The sequence below is a fragment of the Miniopterus schreibersii genome (assembly GCF_964146895.1).
Source record: "Miniopterus schreibersii genome assembly, chromosome: 5".
Classification (NCBI taxonomy): Eukaryota; Metazoa; Chordata; class Mammalia; order Chiroptera; family Miniopteridae; genus Miniopterus; species Miniopterus schreibersii.
In genome coordinates this window covers 54,205,304-54,224,372 of record NC_138106.1, presented here as the reverse complement: position 1 = coordinate 54,224,372, position 19,069 = coordinate 54,205,304, and the positions used below count along the sequence as shown (strand labels likewise).

General features: G+C 41.1%; 1 protein-coding gene across 19 annotated transcripts in view; it reads right to left on the bottom strand.

Annotated features, from left to right (window-relative positions):
* ZBTB20 (zinc finger and BTB domain containing 20) overlaps positions 1-19,069 on the bottom strand; it is a 726,721-nt gene that overhangs the window by 155,403 nt on the left and 552,249 nt on the right. For all 19 annotated transcript variants that reach the window (XM_081138873.1, XM_081138863.1, XM_081138860.1 and 16 more), the window contains one exon: positions 10,356-10,395. The gene's annotated coding sequence lies outside the window, so the exon portion shown is untranslated. The remainder of the gene's footprint in view (positions 1-10,355; positions 10,396-19,069) is intronic.

The window sequence follows — 19,069 nt, the reverse complement described above, 5'->3', positions numbered from 1 at the left end:
GTATGCTCAATTATGTTAAAATTCAGAGAAGAGGGTAGAGAGTGATTTAAAAAATTGTTAAAGATAGTTGTTTCTGTGTAGTGGGATTTTGGATGTTTTCTCCTTGCCCTATACTTTCTTGATATTTTACAATAAGTGTGAATTATAGAATCATGAAAGAAGTAAATATTTAAAAAAAATACAGCTGCTTTGCTCAACAGCTGCCAAATTTTACCCCGGATGTATCTGCAATTTACTTTTGAGTCGAATGGCCCTAATGTCATTTCCTAAAGGGAATGTAGCAGAATGGAATGTGTTAGAATAAGGGAAAAGCCCTCACTGCCATCACCCTTTCTAAGCCACATTTTATAATGCTTAGGATAAATCCGAGGAAGGAATCCCACTTCTAGTGGAAATTAGAACTTTCCACATTCTTCAGGTCTCCACTTCTTAGAAGCTGGAATTTAATAATCTATAGCACTCTGGAACGTCTCCAGCTCTGGAAGCTGTTTCAGGGGCTGATATTACAGGCCACCATGAGAAATAGAGGCTTGTCTATTCATTTCGAATGGGTTTCCCTGAATCACAGGATGAGCTGCTCCATAAAGTCTATAGATAAATAGCTTGCTTTCCCTTCCACTCTCTTACCTACCCACTCTTCTCTTCACCCGTCTTTTAAGTAAATAGCCTTTCTGTATAGTTAGATCCCACAGCACCAATACCACACTTCAGGAAGCTTATCTAATTACTCCTAAATGATCATATTTTAGCAAAATGATGATGAAATCAGAGCTGTCACTCATATATGTATGATGTGTATGTGGCAGAGGCAATAAGGCATACAGTAGAAAGTTTTTGAGAAAGAAAGAAATAACTGGGTAATGCCAGGATGTGAGGAAGGAATAGGCATTAAAAAAAGGGGGGGTCATCGTGCCTTTTGACAAAGGTTTTCTGACCTAATGGCAACTTTCAAACTTCCCTTGTCTGAGCTATTTGAGGTCAGAGATGGTGCCTTATTCACCTCTGATTTTTCTGTACCAGATACAGTGCCTGGTGCGATGTCAGTGCTCATCAAAGACTTGGAGAATTGAACTGAGCCCATTTACTGCCCTTTCTCTCTGGCCTCAGCTAGGACCAGAAAAGAAGCTAAGCCCCCCTACTGTCTTTTCACACATACTGGCAGAAGCCCATCCTCATTTCAACTCTGAGCTTCTACCTTGGTCACTGAACCACTGGAGAAAAGCACACGAGGAGGCGGGTTGTCAACACTAACCCACCAGACACACCTAGGACTTCCACTCTGCCTGGGAGAATCCTACTGTGCTTCTCTGGTCAACGTGCTGTCCCTTTTCCCCAACAAGCACTTTAAACCTCTCCTTTCCTCAAATCTCATCTCTATTTTTTCTTAGAAGGACCTTGCTCCTTAGGAGCCATCTTTGGGGAAACTTCTCAACCTCTCAGCACCAAATCTGCAGAGGGCTTAGATCTTCCCCTCTCCTTTTTTCTTCTCTCTTTAACAACAGATGAGGTAGGCCTCCTTTTGTTCCTGTGTTCAGCATTCTAGGTCTCAGGCCGTATCAGGAATCTCATACTACCAATATCCATTGTCGTCTCGCCTCTGAACACTGAATCTCTCCTCTGTCTACCGTAATCTTCCCATGAGCATATACAAGCACCAATGTTTCCATTTCTCCCTGACCTTCCAACTTCACTCTCCCTTCCCAGGGTATCACACTCGCTCACTTTCCTTTCCTCTGCAATAAAACAACGAGTTAGCCACACTTGCTGTCTCTATTTCTTCACCTGTCACTTTTTCTTCATCTCATTGCAAACAGGAGACTGCTTCAACCACTTTCAACAAAACAGCTTTGCTAAGGTCAACAACAACTTCCAAATTAACATATTACAAGTGTATTTTTCAGTCCTTACCTTACTTGGCCTCTCAGTGGCACTTCTCACTATTGCCTAAGCTCTTTAAAACACTCTCTTCTCTTGGGTTCTGGGCTGCTGTTTTCTGATTTTGCTACTCTCTCTTTATATGCTCCTTCTGTTCATTTCACAGCCTCACTTTTCTCAACCAGCTGATGAACTATTAAGAGTTATTCAAGTCCCGTTTGGGCCTTCTTCTCAATCTAACCCTGTCCCTGGGCAATATCATCCATGCCAACAGCTTCATTTGCCTTTCCTTTACTTCTGAGTTCCAGATGTATGTATCCAATTGCCTATTTAATATGCCTGCTTATTTCAAAAGCACCTCAGAGTGGGCATCTCAGAAACATCTTATAACCCTCCCTCCACCCAATCTGCCTTTGGTGTTTCATAAAACTGTGACTGGCACTGTCCTCCATATAGTTTTATAGGCATGAAGCCAGTAGTCATAGTGGCCACTTCTTTCTCCTTCATAAGAAAATCCTGTATATTTTATTTCCAACCTGTCAGTTCCATTTATTTTCCTCCATTCCCATTGTCACTGCCCTAGTCCATCTTTTGTCTAGTCTACTACAATAGCCTTCTTACTTTTGCTCCTTCCAAACCATTCACCACAATAAAGCTAGCTTAATCTTTTTAAATTTTTTACTCTCAAGATTATTGTAGTTGCAAGAGATAATACAGCGAGATCTGGCATACCCTTTACCCAGTTTTGCCCAGTAGCAATATCTTGTATAACTACAGTACAATATTACAACCACGAAATTGTCACTGGTACAATCCCTTCACCTTATTCAGATTTTACCAGTTTTATATGCACTCATTTGTGTCTTTGTGTATGTGTGTGTGTAACTAGTTTTGCGCTTTTGTATTGCACGTATAGATTCATGAGACCACCACCACAGTCGAGATACAAAACAGTTCCATCATAAGGCTGTTTCTCACTACAGTTTTATAGCCACAGTCACCTCCATCTTTCCCCTACTCCCTAACCTCTGGCAACCACTAATCTGTTCTCCATCTGCATAATGTTGTCATTTCAAGAATGCTTTATAAATGGAATCATAAAGTAGATGATCTTGAGATTGGCTTTTTTTCACTCAGCGTAATATCTTTGTGGTTAATCTTGTATGTATCAAGATTTCATTACTTTTTAGTGCTGAGAAGTATTCCACAGTATGCATGTACAAGTTCATTTAACCATTCACTCATAGAAGGCAATCCGGGTTGTTTTCCGTTTGGGACTATTACAAGTACAGCTGCTATGAATATTAGTGTATAGGTTTTTGTGTGTATATGTCTCCATTTGTCTGAGATAAACGTCTAAGAGTAGTATATCTTCTTAGAATATAAAATTGATCACACACATTCTTTCTTAAATTTGCTTTCTTGCCCCGCTGAGGAAAGTACCTAACACAGCCTACAAAGATCCCATCATCAGGCCCCACGTATCCCTTCAACCTGGGCTGCTCTTTATCTCAATCTCTCTATCCAGCTGTATTCAGGGGCTTCATCCACGCTATTCCCTGTGCCTGGAAACCTCTTCCACCCCCTAATCTCACTTCTTGTTTTCCTTCTTCCTATGTTAGCTCAAATGCCACTTCCCCAAGGAAAGCTTCTCCTGAACTTCCAGACTCACTTAGATTCTCCTCTTACATTTGCTCTTAGAGCACCTGACACTTTTATTTCATAGTAGTAAGCACAGTATGTAATTATAAGTTTTTTGTGTGACCATTTGATTAATATATGCCTTCCATCCCCCAGATTTTAAACTCTAGTAGGGCAGAGATTATGTCTGCTTTTCTCACCATTACATCTTCAGCATTAAGTAGACACTCATTTTGTGTTTAACAAAATTTGGACAAGATTTTTAAGAAAGATAGTCTTGGATTCGAGTTCTATGTCTATTACTGATTAGGTATTTTTGGAAAATTTAATCAAACATGCAAAATCTCCACTTCATCTTCAAAATTAGGACTATCACAACATCAAATTAATAAGACTAGTTTTAAAGGTTAAATCAGATAGCCATCAAAATTATGCTGTCCAGTGCCTAAAGCAAGGCAAGCACTCAAAAGATGTTATCTCTTATTGTTATTATTAGTTTTACAAAAGGTAAGAGGGGTTTTTTTTTGTTGGTTCCCCCCCCCCCCCAATAAGGCTTTAGTCCCATTATCTTAATTTCTTGCCAGTTCCCTCGGGTTCTGGCCCTGATAACTTTGAGAGTCTGAAAAGGAACCCTTAGCTTAAAACTTCGATAAGGCTATGACTATAGTTCCAACCACAGGTATGTCCCCTTAGACAAACAGAGCCTTGTTTGGCTTCTTGGTTCTGGTTCTCATAGTCAGCTCACTCAGTGCTTCCTCCCCTTGTTCTCCAGCCCATGGGTCACAAGCTGGTAGGATTGCCTCTTCCTGCCTCGTTTTCAGAAGGAAGGTTTCTGAACACACCTGGCCTCTTGCCTCATTCCTTATACTTCCCAATGGAGGAAGATCACCTTGTTGGTGAGACAGCACTTGGTCCATGTTTCTCAGTTAGGTGGAACCAATCTATCAAAATTTATAAGTGCAGAAATGTAGCCTCTTTTTCCTTCCTTTCCCATTGAGACGAGTTGGAGTTAGTGACCTGGAGAACTGTTGCTCTTATGCAGATCTAAATTTTCCCTTGGACAGTCTTTTCCAAGATTTAGATCGAAGGGAAGGGAGTCAGCAAGTCTACTTTACCACTCAGTTTAAGCTACATTCTTCAACCTGGTCTTTATAAAAATTTTGGTTCTCCAGCCATCAGGTCTTTTATTTTCTTTTTCAATGGGCTTAGAATTTGAGTGGGGAGGAGCAATGCTATGTATTGGATCCCATCAATGATTCCAACACTTAGGTTTGTGCTTTTGCTTGGAATATCTTTCTTTTACTCTTCATCTTTTTTACATTCTAGCCATTTTCCAAGACCCAGCTCAATCATATTTTGCATGAAGCTCTCCAGGCCTCAAAATTCTTTCATGAATAAAATCCTATAGTACTTACCGGGCTGTATTATCCCTTTTGGAATTGTCATTTACTGTCTTAGACACCTATGGAACACTCAAAGGTAAAACTTCTTTTCTTTATTCAATTTTAATTTCCTTAAGAGCATGCAAGGACTGTGACCTAGATTTATGTTTTAACTCCCCACGAATCATGATTCTTTCCATATAGTTAGTGCTTAATAATATCTTATGGGATGATTGTGCTTGAGGCTGCCCCACTGACCAGGTTTTGATTTGAAGGCCCAAGTTACAACTGATACGGTTTAGTGGCTGGGTGGTTTGTGAAGGGGTGGTGGCAGTGGCCGAGTGACAACACTAATAGGAGTGCATCCCTGAGATGTGAATCAGTCCAAGTCTGGATATACATACAGGTAGTGGAGCTGTGTTTCCGTCTTAGTAATATACTCCCCCATTTTCTTTATGAAAAGCACATGGAACTCATGGTCTTGGGTAGAAAAGCTGCAAGAAATGTGAGCAGAGGAAGGCGATGCTCCTGGCTGTGGTAGACTGGTCTGCAGAGTGTTTGGATTCTCTAAATTAGCTGACATATTAAAAAAAAAAAAAAAAAAGCCACTACTACCACAAGACAAAAATAAGGAGGGGTCTTGAAAATGGTATCTGAGTAATGAAAGACAGTGAATATTTTAAAGATCACTGAATGTAATTTATTCAACCTAAATGCATAAAAGTACAGGTGGGGACATTATTTATGCAGGTATATGCAAATCACTTTATAAAATAGGCAAAGCCCTTCTGCTTTTTATAAGTTGCCAAGGTGCTTCCTGATATTTTCAAAGCTATGCACCTTTAATGTAATTTCCTGAGAGTTGGAATCCCTCTGTCAGAATCATAGTCATTGTCAGAGCAAGTTGATTTTTTTCCTCTGCTCTGGGACGTTTACAAGGCTCTCATAACCATCACAAAAAGAGTGGTTTCCACAGAGATGTGACTGGAAAAATCCCTTGGAAATTGCTGAGGAGCAAGTCACAATGTTCAAAGCAGAGAACATAGGCTTTGAAAACATGAACCCATCTGACCTCCTGAATTTAGTGCAGTGAATTCCTGAGCTCTGAAACATGGGGCCCGGCTGTGCATGCCATATTGGTGCTATAAGACTGGCAGTAGGTTGGCTGTGGCATGGTCTATTTCAAACTCCTTCACAGTGCCCAGTGTTGCATGTTCCCAGATGACATTTGGTTGGCAGAAGCTGGGCTTCCAAAGCTGGCAGTCTGGAATGCGGCCCACTGTGTTTTGACAAACACATAATTGACCATCTGATCACCAGCCTACATTCTGCACTCAGGTCACTGGAGGGACCTGGGCTTTCAGGAGGTCCCCGTTCCTTGTCTTGTTCATCTCCTCAACCCTTTCTCCAGCAAGCAATATAGAGAAGACTTAAACACACCCACGCATACACTCCCATTTGCAAAAGAGAACGTGGTACATGAAACATAAGCTGTTGAAAATTTCCTTTGAATTGTCCTGGCAGCCCAAAGTGAACAAGAGAAAAGCACACTTATGGTGAACTCTATTCAGAAAGCAGGAATGAATATACGGAATTGTTTCAACACCCGGCTGTGCATAAGTTGGAATTCAGCTCAATGGCTTGAAACTTCTGCTTAGAAAAAGGCAGCAAAGGGAAAATGATAGAAAATTGGGGCACTGATTGACTTTAGGGGGACATTCCTAAGAAACTGTTTCATTTTCAGATGAAGGATGAGAAAAGCAGGGCACTGGGAATGACTTCTCCATATCTACCTGCTCTACCCTCGAGTCCACTATGGGAGAAGGAGACACACATCTCTGGAGACAGTAGGCAGCGGCTCCGAGTGAGATCAGATTCAAATGGAGGTTTCTGGTGAAGCCCCCATAAAGATTTACTTTTATCTGAAGTTTGGCGCCACACAACACATCAGCCTTTCTCCTAGAAGGCAAGGACTTTGCATTGGGCCAGGACATGTTCGCATTATACAACACCAATGTCTATGTCAACACTACCAGACAGCCTCTCCTCTCCACTCCCACCCCCACTGCACGGTTCAGGCTCTTGGTCTTCACCTTTGACCTGGTCTCTGTATTTTCAGTCAGCCAGCTCTACTATTGCCAGAGCTCTCTTTTCCCTTTTTTAAATTTATTTTTTAATTGATTTAGAGAGGGGAAGAGAGGGGGAAAAAGAGAGTGAAAGAGAGAGAGAGAGACATGGATTAGTTGCCTCCCATATGCTCCCTGACTGGGACTGAACTGCAACCTAGGAACGTGCCCTGACCAGGAACTGAACCCACCACCTTTCCGTGCATGGGACAACACTCCAACCAACTGAGCCACACCAGCAAGGGCAGAGAGCTCTTTTTCTAAAACACAAATCTGGCTAAAATCCTTCAAAGCCTCCTCAAGCTTGCAGCATCAAGTCCAAACGCCTTCCTGTGCACAGCATACCAGGCCTCTGTGATTGGCCTCCTACCACCTTCAGCTTCAACACTCAGGCTCCTCTTCCAACCACCGAGCTCCTGCCACACTAGCTACTGTCCTCTGGATCTGGCTGCTGCTCGATGCCTCCTGACTTTGCAAATGCTTTGACTTTTCCTGACTATGATTCCCTTTTGCTTTCCCTTCCTCCACGTCTACCTAGTTAACTGCGATTCATTCCTTGGACTTTAAGGCCCAGCTTGGGCACCTCTTCACATGCAGGCAGGCATTCCTTTCTCATAACCCTCCCTACATCTTGGATATGCCTCCATTCCAGCTCCTACCACATGAGATAGCCTTTGTTTACTATTTATCTCCCTTACCAGACTGTGAGATTTCATTTATCTTGGAGTTCCAGGTACCAAGCATAGTGACTAGCTTTCCATAAATGTTTGTTCACTAAAAACTGAATAAAGAGCTGTGCATGATAATTAATCAGAACCAAACCAAGCAGTAGTATTGGCTTCTCTAAGCATGATAGGAGCCTCTTAGCAACCTAATGAAGGTAGAAGATACCAGAAGTAAGGTACTTTCTGATGGTTATCATAAGGTGAGGGTAAGAGTGAGGGTAAATGGTGCGATAGAAGAATGTCTTGTTAACAAGAGAATGTCACTGAATCAGTGAATTTTCAGCTTTTCAATATCCAAAAGTTTTCAATATCCAAAAGTACTGTCCAGAGAATGGATGAGAGTCTGAACTGTGAAGAGGTCTAACTTATAAGAACTGGTTTCCCAAATAGGGCAAGTCTGTGATACCTGCTTTAAGGCAGCGTGGCAGATTATGGAGGGCTCCTCCTCGGTTCAGCTAAGTAATAATGAAATGAAAAACTCTTGGGGGAATGTCTTGAAGCTATTCAGTTCCTATTGAAATCTGTGTCAAATCCAGAATGGGTCTTTGGACTAAATGCAGTGCCAAGGAGAGAAGGTCAAACAGGCAGAATTCTGCACGTGTCTGAAGGAGGCCATTGAGACACTGGGAGCTAGAAGCACTGGGGAGATAATGTTCTGATCTGTTCCCAAGGGACCTTTCTTTTCCCTTTGATGGGCATCTGGGGCACCACCTCTGGAGCCATCAGCTGTGTCTGTGGGGCACTTGAGGACAGCAGGGCTGTCACAGGCCCTGCCATCCTTGATATAAAGGCAAACCTCAGGATTTGGAACAATCCCAGTGAGCACAAAGCTTGGCCCAGGGGTGGGACAAGGTTAGTGGGTACATGAAGAAGCTATCAGCCCATTACAGGTCATTCTCCCAGCCTTCTTTCCGGTTAAAAAAACTAAGATCTCTCTACAGGCTGCTCGACTGATGGTTGACAAAGCATAGAATCAGTTTCACATTTTCCTATGAGCCAGAGACAGCCTTTCAATTACATTTTTATCTCAAAGGTCTCCCTCTTGCTCTGTAATCTGTGACACAGGTCTCCAGGCCGCTGTACCGCCTGTCTGAGGCTCGCCCCACAGCACTGACGTCATAATAGCCGAGCCGCGCGGGCAGGAGTGCACTGTGCTGACTCATCCCGGTGCTGGGAGGATTAATGCCTCGTCTAACACTCGGCTATTATGTGAACTGTTTTTACACAAAGAACTGTAACAAAAATGACTTGCCAGCCAGAGGACTGGAAATAGGCAGTGCGAGGTAGCTGAGGCAGGGACGCAGAGACAAGAAGCGGGAGCCACAGGCACGCACACTGACACCCTCCGAAGCACTGACAGACCCACTCTGTCAACACCGAGGATGCGAAACAACAAGACTTGTCAGGGGCAGGGAGGACCCACCCCTGCTGCATAAATGCATTACGCGCAGCACCAGTCTTCCGGGGGTTTCATCAATCTCCTTTTGCTGTCAAATAACTGTCACTTTAGACTTTCGCCTGGGCATCCTTTGGAGGATTCTGCTCCCCTAAATATACTTAACTAGCTTCTAAGAATATTAGTGGAAGCCACACATAAGTGAAAGAGCCCTGGGAACCCCCTTTCTGTGCAAATGATGATACACAAGAAATACCTGGGGGTGCGGAGTCAGTGAAGTAGGATAGGATGTTGTGAATAAGGAACCAGTTGTGCTCATGGGAAGGTGAGAAGCAGCTGGAAGGGATCATTTATTTAAGTAAATAAATGATTATTTATCACATTAGGCGATGCCACTACCTGTAGCATCTCTCGGGTGGGGTCCCATGCAGTGACTTGGGTTATTTAGATTCAATGCCTCAGAATCTCTTTCAAGCAGCTCAAGGTAAGATTTATCCAAATCCATTCAGTGCAGCTAGTTTGGGCTCCAAATAATAAATATTCTCTCTTTTCATATAAAATCAAGTATTTTTGTTTTGGTTTGTTTTTCTCTCCAAATGACTTGCATCTTTTCTAAAACAGAATGGTACCTTTTATAAGCCTCCTCGTGCGTGTAATCCTGGAGTTCTCTCTCTACCTTTTTTTTCTCTGGACTTTACAATTTCACACACAATTTTAACCTAAGTGGTGAAGTCTTGTACTTCAGTCTTGTCCTTCTTAACAAAAGGATATTAGAAATTTTGTCAATAAATGAGAGCTCTGATATAGAAGTTGAAATTAAAACCATTGAACCTAGGGATGGGTGTATAACTGAAGAATACATAATTGCCCATTGACTGACAGTGGGGAAATGCCCAACTGTTGCTGGTATCTGGCTGTAGAATGTAAGCTATAGTTCAGAGGATCAGCGACTTTTGCAAACAGCAGCTGTAGCTGAGTGAAAGGCAGTCTTTACAGAAGTCCAGTCACTGGGGCTGCTCGTCTTTTCAGCCCCCTCATGAACGGCAACTACTACCACCACCAACAGCATCGACTCCAAACACAGAACAATCTAATGCATACTGAAGAAGTTCTGGAAACCACGACAAAGTCAACCAGATAACATGCCAACAAAGACCCAGATTTCCCACATCGACACTTTTTTTAAAAGTAAAGAAACCATTATACTTACACAAAGAGAAGGGGCAGGTCACAGACTGATGGTCAAGGAACTGAAAATCAAAGAAAAAACAAGGAATTAAAAATGAACCCAATGATACTATGGGGAAAAGGAAAGCAAATCTAAGCACTGCATCGACAGGGCTGGTTGTTCCCAAAGTATGAGCTGTGGGAGCCCATTTTGTCATCTGTAGCCCGAAGGAAAAGGAGATGCAATCTCACAACATTTTCCGCAGGCGGGACTCCTGCTGTGGGACCAACACACGACTTTCCAGCCCAACAAGTGCCAATCTCGTTTTTGGTCAACTTCATTCTGATCTCAATCATATGAGTATTCTATAGAGCTGTGCTGTACGCTAGAGTAGCCACCAGCCACATTTATTTATTTAAATTTAAATTAATTAAAATTTAATGAAAAATTAAATGTTTAGTTCCTCTGTCACACTAGCGACATTTCAAGTATTCAAGCTGCATGTGGCCCGTGGCTGCCTTATAGGTGGGACACTTTTATTGTTGCACAAATGTCTATTGGGCAGCACTGGCTAAAATAGGTAAAAGCTTTACTGTGTAGTACATGAGACATTTTCGCTAATTTTGACAAAGAAGAGTCAACCTCTTAGAAACTTTGGTTCTTTTAAGGACACATTCAGTTATATTTAGTGCCCAGAAGATCCTCTGGACACATTCACCACCTCTATGCGTTAACCTCAGTTGAGGACCTGGGTTGGTGCTGGCTGAGGCCTTGGTATTGTCGCCTCTACCCCGTCTCACCGGCCTAGCAATGTCTCCTCCAACAAAATGATACTAAGATAAAGCAACTGTCTCCCCAAACCAATCTCTAACGACAGCTTCAGGTTTGGGAGAGTTGACCTTAACAGTTTCTCATTCTATATTTCAAATCTGATAATTCCCCCTTTTAACCTTCAACTCACAAGCCAAATAAGCTATTAAGGGACTTGTCTTCTCACCATTGTTTTGATAGCTTCTCTTATGGAAAAATAAAACTGAAGTAACAGAAGGTCTATGAGAAGTTAACACCCCAGACAAGGATGCTGAGAAAACAAAGCAGGTCTCCCCACCCCCATCCCACTCAAATGTTTTAAGGACTTAACACTGACTGAGTTCTTGTCTCTCTGACACCATGACTTTAACCACGTCACTGAAGGCCTCCAGAAATATGCAAAACGAACCATATTAAAAGGGATCAAGAAGAATCTGATTAAATAACTCAGCATAGAATATAGCTAAAGCAGAAAACTGGCAATAAAGAGGCTTCACTTCTCAGCAAATTTTCTGGACAAATGCACGATTATAGAAGTTCTTTCAAAGGAAGAGTGTCTCCTTTATTTCCAAGGTGAAACCCTGTCCATGCACATGCAGGTGTAAAGGATGGTGGTGTTCTCCTATGGGCAAGAAGAGTCAAGTTGACAATCTGATCATGATGTATGCTAACAGGAGTGGCTGGGGTCTCCAATGCTTTCAAATCATTTCACAAAACTGATGAGCTTAATGAAAAATTTAAACATGATAGATTATTTATGATTCATTGAAAGAACATACAAACCTGAATGGTATATAATATATGACTGACTAGTCTTCAAAGACTTTAAGGTTCTAAGTTTTGCTATATTTTAGTCTCTTCTGCAAGCCAGGATCCTAACCATTGTACTGGTGCATCTTTTAAAATATTTTCCCCTCCCTCCCTCCTTTTCTCCCTCCCTCTAGCCCTTCTCCCTCCCTCCCTCCCTCCCTCCCTCCCTCCCTCCCTCCCTCCCTCCCTCCCTCCCTCCCTCCCTTCTTTCCATTTTCCTCCCTCTCCTACAACTTTTTTGAGCTTGCTTTCTTTCTCAAGCTTTGAAGAGAAAGAGAAAAATATGACCTATGAAATATGCTCACTTATCATTTTTCTATTGCACATTATAAGCTCAATAACTTCCAATGATATATTATGCTATTTTTAAATTATACTTTGTATTTATGTTCTTATATCTAAGCACATAATGTGCCTTTCTAAATTTAAAAGAGCATTTTTTCATAAAAGTTAATCAGTCAAAATTAAATTTTTGATGTGATCAGAAGAGATCAATGTAAATTGTACCCAGATTGACTAATACATCCAAGGCCTGAGATAAAAAAACTATCTTTCTGGATGTCAAATGACACACAGGCTGTCAATGACAGGAATCCAAGATGGAGAGAAAAATCAGTGTGTTATGTCACAGTCTAAGACAAATTCAAGCCAAGTTACATGGAAGGTTTTATTGGATATAATTGTCTTTATATATTAATGAAAAACAATAATACCTATCCCAAATTTAATATTAAGGCTAAATATTTAATCTCATAGTTCTTATACAATTCATAAATGTTCATAAACGTCATAAGGCCCCGACTTCTTGATTGAATTACAATCTGTTAGGCAATTTTGAGAACATGTATTAATCTATACAGGTTTATTTTTGTTCAGTTCAAATTGTTATTTTATTGATATGCATCCTTTCTGCCTAAGTGATATTCACCTTATATGTCTGTTAGTTGTTTTCATCTGAAATGCAAAGAATTACCTATAACAGTTTTGCATAAGATTAAAAACATTTGCATTATGCATGCTAGATTCAAGGCACAGATATCTAGCAAAGTATTTATAATTGCAAAGCCCAGATGAATCAGGACCTTAAAAGATGCTGAAGGAGGCTGAGTAGAGATGGGGAGAAGGGGTGACTTGTGGAACTCTAAACTTAGTTTCATGATTTCTGAGTGGAAATTATTATATACTATCAAACTCCAAGGAACTAAAAGTATTATTAACTGTAACATAAATTTAGTCAATTCTGATTTCAATTCATGTAATGTTTTAGGGCAATAGTGATACAGATCACTATTCCCTGTGAGACTCTTCCCCCCCCCCCCCGCCCCCGAAACTGCTCCCAAACACCAAGTTCCAAGGAGCTCCCGGTCTCCATGGCCATCCAGGAATTCCAGGTTAGTAACCCCTGGCCTAAGGGGAGAGGGAGAAAAAGCTCTTTCAATCCTACTGCTCATCGCCTCTAGGAAGTTTTAACAAGTTGCTATAAGCTGAAGCCAGGAGTAAACAAAGTGTATAAGAAATACCTGGGTGAGTGTCTATGATTAGAGACACACAGACTCCATTAAAGGCTTCCCAGACTCTGACCTTCCTAGTGTTTTATAATTTCTTAAAAAAAAAAGTTCACAGAGCCTTAGGAACAATGAGGCAGAGAAGTAGTGAGCAGAGAAATGATAGCATTACTACTAACCGAGTACCTTCTGTGGCTTCAGGCATCCTGCTAAGTAAATGCCTCTCAAGTTTGATTATGGGAATACCCAGGGAGGTGGAGCAGTGGAACTGAGTACAAAAGCCACAAAATAAATAATGAAGACACGGTTGTCTATTTGGTGGGGCAGGTGTCCTGTGGTTAAGTAATTTAAACCCTTATTTGTACATGTATTCGTTTATCCAATAACTATTTCTTGAATGTCATAGAAGAAATAAAACAGATACTGCTCTTGGCCTCGTGGAACTTCCAGTTTAGTGAAACGAACGAGACTCTATTGAGACACAGAATGCAAAACTCTGTGTGTATTTTCAGGGTAAAATCTGAGACCTCACTGACAAATCTCATATGTGGCAGACTGCTTCAGGCAATGTCCCCAGCACCCTGACTACTGAGTCACTCAGTCTAACGTGAAGATCACCTACGTAGAAGAATTTGAAAAGCCTCATTAACTGTCTATCATTTAATCCTGACTATGCAAGTAAATACCGTTACTTCCAATTCACTAGAGAAAAAAAGGGAGATTTCAGACACTGGGAAACTTACCCCAAATCACACAGCTGCTGGGTTCTGAATAAAGCTGTACCATTCCAAAGTCTACATATTTTTAACCACTAAATTACACTACCTCTAGGTGGTTGCCACTTTATGTTTCCCCTTGAAATCTGGGCTCATTCAGGATTTCATAGGCTGGTTCAAGCTTCGCCTTTGGAAGAAGGCAGGTTTGGCTTGATTTGCATTCTAAATATTTCACAGTGGTAAGGGAAAGCTATTATTATACCCATTTTATGGTGCGGAAGCTGAGCCACTTGCCAGCTGAGGTATCTGGCTGGGTTAAAAACAGAATCCGGCCGTCAGTCTCCCATTCCTCTCGACTAGCTCCAAGCCTAAGTGCTAGTCCTGTCCAAGGCCTTTTCTGCCTGTGGAATTCATGCTGGCCGATAAAGAGTGAGACAAACTTTGCTAAGAGAAAATAACAGTGCAATTAAAAAAAATGGAGAAAAAACTGGTTACTTTTAGCACTGTGAATAGCAAAGGGAGAGCTCATTCATCACAAATGAATCAGAAAATTAGAATGTGTCACAGCACTGATGACAGAACTGAGGAATTCGGATGAACTGAAGTTCAACCTTATCCTTCCATCTGAAGAGGGTAAATGGAGTGACAACAGGACAGAAACAACCTCAGACAGGCCTTTAATCTTTCCAATCTTCTTTCTTCAACTACTCTCTCTAGAAGTTGGGGGGGGGGTTACATCTTTGTTTTCTATGGGTAGAGATAACATTTTAATATCCTTTTAATGTTCTAGAAGTATTGTGTTAGTTAATTAATTCTTATGTGGGAGTCATTCCAAAGAGTAGGATGAAGGTTTTTACCTTATTGATTTTCCTAATACCTTTCGGGCTCCCAGTGTTTTCAAAGGATGGGGCACTATGGGGTTTTTAGATTCATGTGTCTCTCAGAATGAGTGCCAGCTTCATAGGTTCCTGTCAATTGATATTCCATCTTCACTCTGGATACATGATTTCCTTTATCTGACAGATTCAAGAAATTTTATGCTAGATTTAATGACATTTCATGCACCCTGGATGTGGAGGCTTTTAATTCTCTGTTTTCTGTCTGACAAAGGTTTACAAGTTAAAGTCGGATGGAAGGGTTAGTCAGATGTGCACACCGCTCAGGTGCATTTGCCCCCTAGGTACTTTGGGGTTTTCTGCAGACAAGTTTCTTGAAGTATTTTCCTTCCCTTTGGTCAGTCTTAAGAAGGCTGTGAAATGCCGCAAATGGTCATTCATATCTTGGGGCCTGCTTTTCAAGACCATCCATTTTTTGAATCTATCTTGAGAAGAGCTATAAGGAAATCACAGTGATGCCTTCCCTTTCCTTAATAAGCTATGGTATCTCTGAGTGACATCTACCTTCAAAAACTTAGATGATAAAATAATGATCAGTAAAAAGAGAGAATTCAAAAACTAAAGTTCAGTAATTATATCTGGGGCTGTTTCTGGGCCTGAGACATTACTGAGATACAACTTATCACTCCATCCCACCCCATACAAATCCTCCCGAGTCTCTGATTCTTCCTGATTCTTGGGCCTGAGAGATTAGAATGAAGTAAAAGCAGTAGTGCTGGGAGGGGTGGCAGGGACTGAATTCGTTTGTTCCATTTAGGATGATTTCTTACAGCTCCTAAAATAGACCGAACTCTATGGCATGGTGACATTCAGGAGCTCTCTACAATCTGATCCCAAACAACTTTTCCCTCCATACCTCTAACTCCTGAAGTTGTAGCTTTATGGATTCCAAATGGATACAGGGACCTTTTCCTACAGTACACTGATATCCTTTAGGGGGTGCTGAGAAGGTCTGGCATTGGTATCATGTGGTACAATCAATTAGAAACACTTGGTCACAATGCTGCTCACAACCTGCCATTAACGCCATTTGGTACAAAAAAGGTTGTGCCTATTATAGGGCAAGCTCATCCTGAGACTCCTTGGTGTGTCAACACAGAAAGCAACATGTTAGTAGGGCAGACCGCTTTGGAATAAATATGGGCACAGCAGGAAAAAGAAACATCCAGAACAGTGCGAACAGAAGGCTCTCTTTACTCAAATGGTTCATTCAAATGTTTTTTCTTTCTTTTTTTAAATACAAAGAGAAAAATCATGAGACACAATTTATATCAAAAGATACAAATTAATCAAGGAGTTATACCTGATGGTCTGTTAGATACTAAACCAAGAGGACAGTGTGGACAAAGTCTGTGTTTTAAAGTCCTGGAAAGGTCTTTCCATACTATAGATTAAAAAAATGTTACTTTTGTCCTTGTACCACCAACTATTTGTTTAAGAGCATCCAAGGTCTTTCACAATCTGGCCCTGATCCACCTCTCTCAATTTTTTTGGTTTGTTTTGTTTTCTCACCGCTGTTTCCTTACATTCTGTGACAGGCTGTTTGCTCCTCTCCGAACATGCCGAGGACACCTGGGACACCGAGCCTCTGCTCACCGCGCACACTCGAATCTCCCAAGCCTAGCACCGTATCCCAAACACGGCACGGCACTTTGTTTGTTGAATAAATGCTGTCTATCTATTTTAGGAGACAAAGATGATAGAAAAAGCTGCTAAACCAGTAAATAAATAGCATCAGAGAGAGGTCAAGGAAAAGTTAATTTTAGTGAGTTTTAGGAGTGGGGGCAAGACGAGTTTAAAGATTAAGAAAACTGATGCTCTTTATTCTTGGGTCTAGCCTATGCTGTGAGTCAGTTACTTTTTTGGGAACAAGTTTCAGCCTCAAGGTTAAACGAACACAAATGCTCCGTCCATCAGCATATAATGAAAAAGCGGTGGCTATTTCCACATCGGCACGGTCACATTAAACCAGGCAATGCCGCTCTCAGAGGCATCGTATATGACACAGCTCTTTAAAACAGTCCCATTTGCCACTCTCGTACAGAAAAAGCTATAAAAACAGAAGTAAATGTTTAAAAACTGGGATAATTTCACATAGGATAAAAAGAGCTGAGGTGTAGCTTCGTAGTTTGCTGACTATAAGAAGAGTTGTCATAGAGGAAAATGATCGCTATTCTTGTCCTAGGGCAGAATGGTATTAAAGTGGCCCGTGAAGAATTTAAGTTAAGACTTAAAGATGCACAACCTAAATGTACAAGTGGTAAAATAACCAAACAGATTGCTAAGAGCAGTTAAGACATTTCTATGTTTATGTCCGTTTAAAAATAGGAAAGATCCTCCTCTATTTTGGTTGGAATAAATGCAGCTCTGCCTCCACTCAGGAGAGGAATTCAATAACTCCTTTCATCTTGTTTAGCCCTAAATGATTACAAAATCCCGGAACACGAACACGTTGACTCTAAAAGTTATACAGAATCACAACACAGTTGAATAAGATACATTCTACAGTTTGAAAGGTATTAAGCAACACAGAGAGTCTGTAAGTTACTAAATTCAAAATAGTATAAAAAAGTGCTTACGTTTCAATTTGGGAATTATGATTCAATGTGCCAAGTGGAATCACAAACAGAACTGAGGGAAAATGCACTCGAATCTACTATAGTTTTAACATAATAATTAGCTAAAGTAAAACATTCTAACAATTAATTCTTTCACGTCTGAGAAATTCAGCTGAATATTTCATAAACCTGGTATGAATCTGCATACCAACTCAATCTCCAATTTAAAAAAAAGTAAGAAAAAGACCAGCAAATAATATAAGAACTCACTATGATTACTCCCAGGACTACCTTTCGAAGACATCTGTAGAGCAGGGAACGAGTCCTTTTAAGTGACCAAAATGGGTCCCATGTGATTAAGAGCGTAAGTCTAACAACAGACCCAGGAAAAGCTCTAACAGGGGTGGCAGTTACTGGCTTTCTTGTCTTTACCTTGCAGCCTGGAGCTCAGCAGAAGTGTCCATTACATACAGCACACAGGATTAGATGAACAGTTCCAATGACCTTGTCTGAACCAAATTCATTTAAAGCAGTTTGCCACATATCTTAAATAGAAGATGAGCCCATTCTCTCTGTGGCTCAGATTTGGACTGGATCACTGAACTATTGCCCAACTCTTATAAGCAAAGCACTAACGTACCAATCAACAGGCAGCCCATAGCGGAGGCATCAGGAAGGTCAAAATACACACACATAAGAAATTGGCAGTACATTATAGAAGAAAGCTATTTCTAAAGATGGACTTTGGCTGTTGAAGCTTTTAAGTGTTGTTATTCAACCTTTGTTAGGAGGAAAAAAAAAATCAGTCCCCGTGTAACTTGTAAAGATCCAGTTAGAAAAAAAGAGATTGAAAGAGAGAAATGCCGTTTTATTTTGCAGCCCATTATTTTCATAAGAACACGAATAAAAGAGATAAACTATGCCAATTTCTTCATAGCTGACTTGTTATAGGATATTGTTCTAGTCTTCACTAATGACTGCCTGAGATTGGTTATTACTGTGATCAGGAGTTGGGAGGACAGAGGTCTAAGGCCTTTGAAAAGCAACGTTTTGTTCAGTATCACCACAGAAAATAAAGGCAGCATTAAGGGAACTGACAACCTAACTACGACAATGGCTGGCGCATGTGGCCATTGCTTGTGGTGTTTCAGTCTCAGGAATGAATGGAACAGCACAGGCGTCCAGCTAACCAGCAACTTGAACTCTGAAAAAGCTGTGCTATGATACGCTGATAATGTAGGTGGTTAGAATTCATAAACCTTACTCCTGGCCTCCCTCCCTGCCTCGTGTCTCTACATCCATCAGGCCATTGAAGAGGAAGAAACAGGTGCACTGAGACTGCCTCTTTGGGGACACTCCCAGCTCCACCCTCCCAACCCCAGCCTGCTCTCAGCTATCTGCAAATTTATTAATTTAGTTGCTTGACACGTCCTCTTGGGGGAATTTGTGTTTTTTTAACTC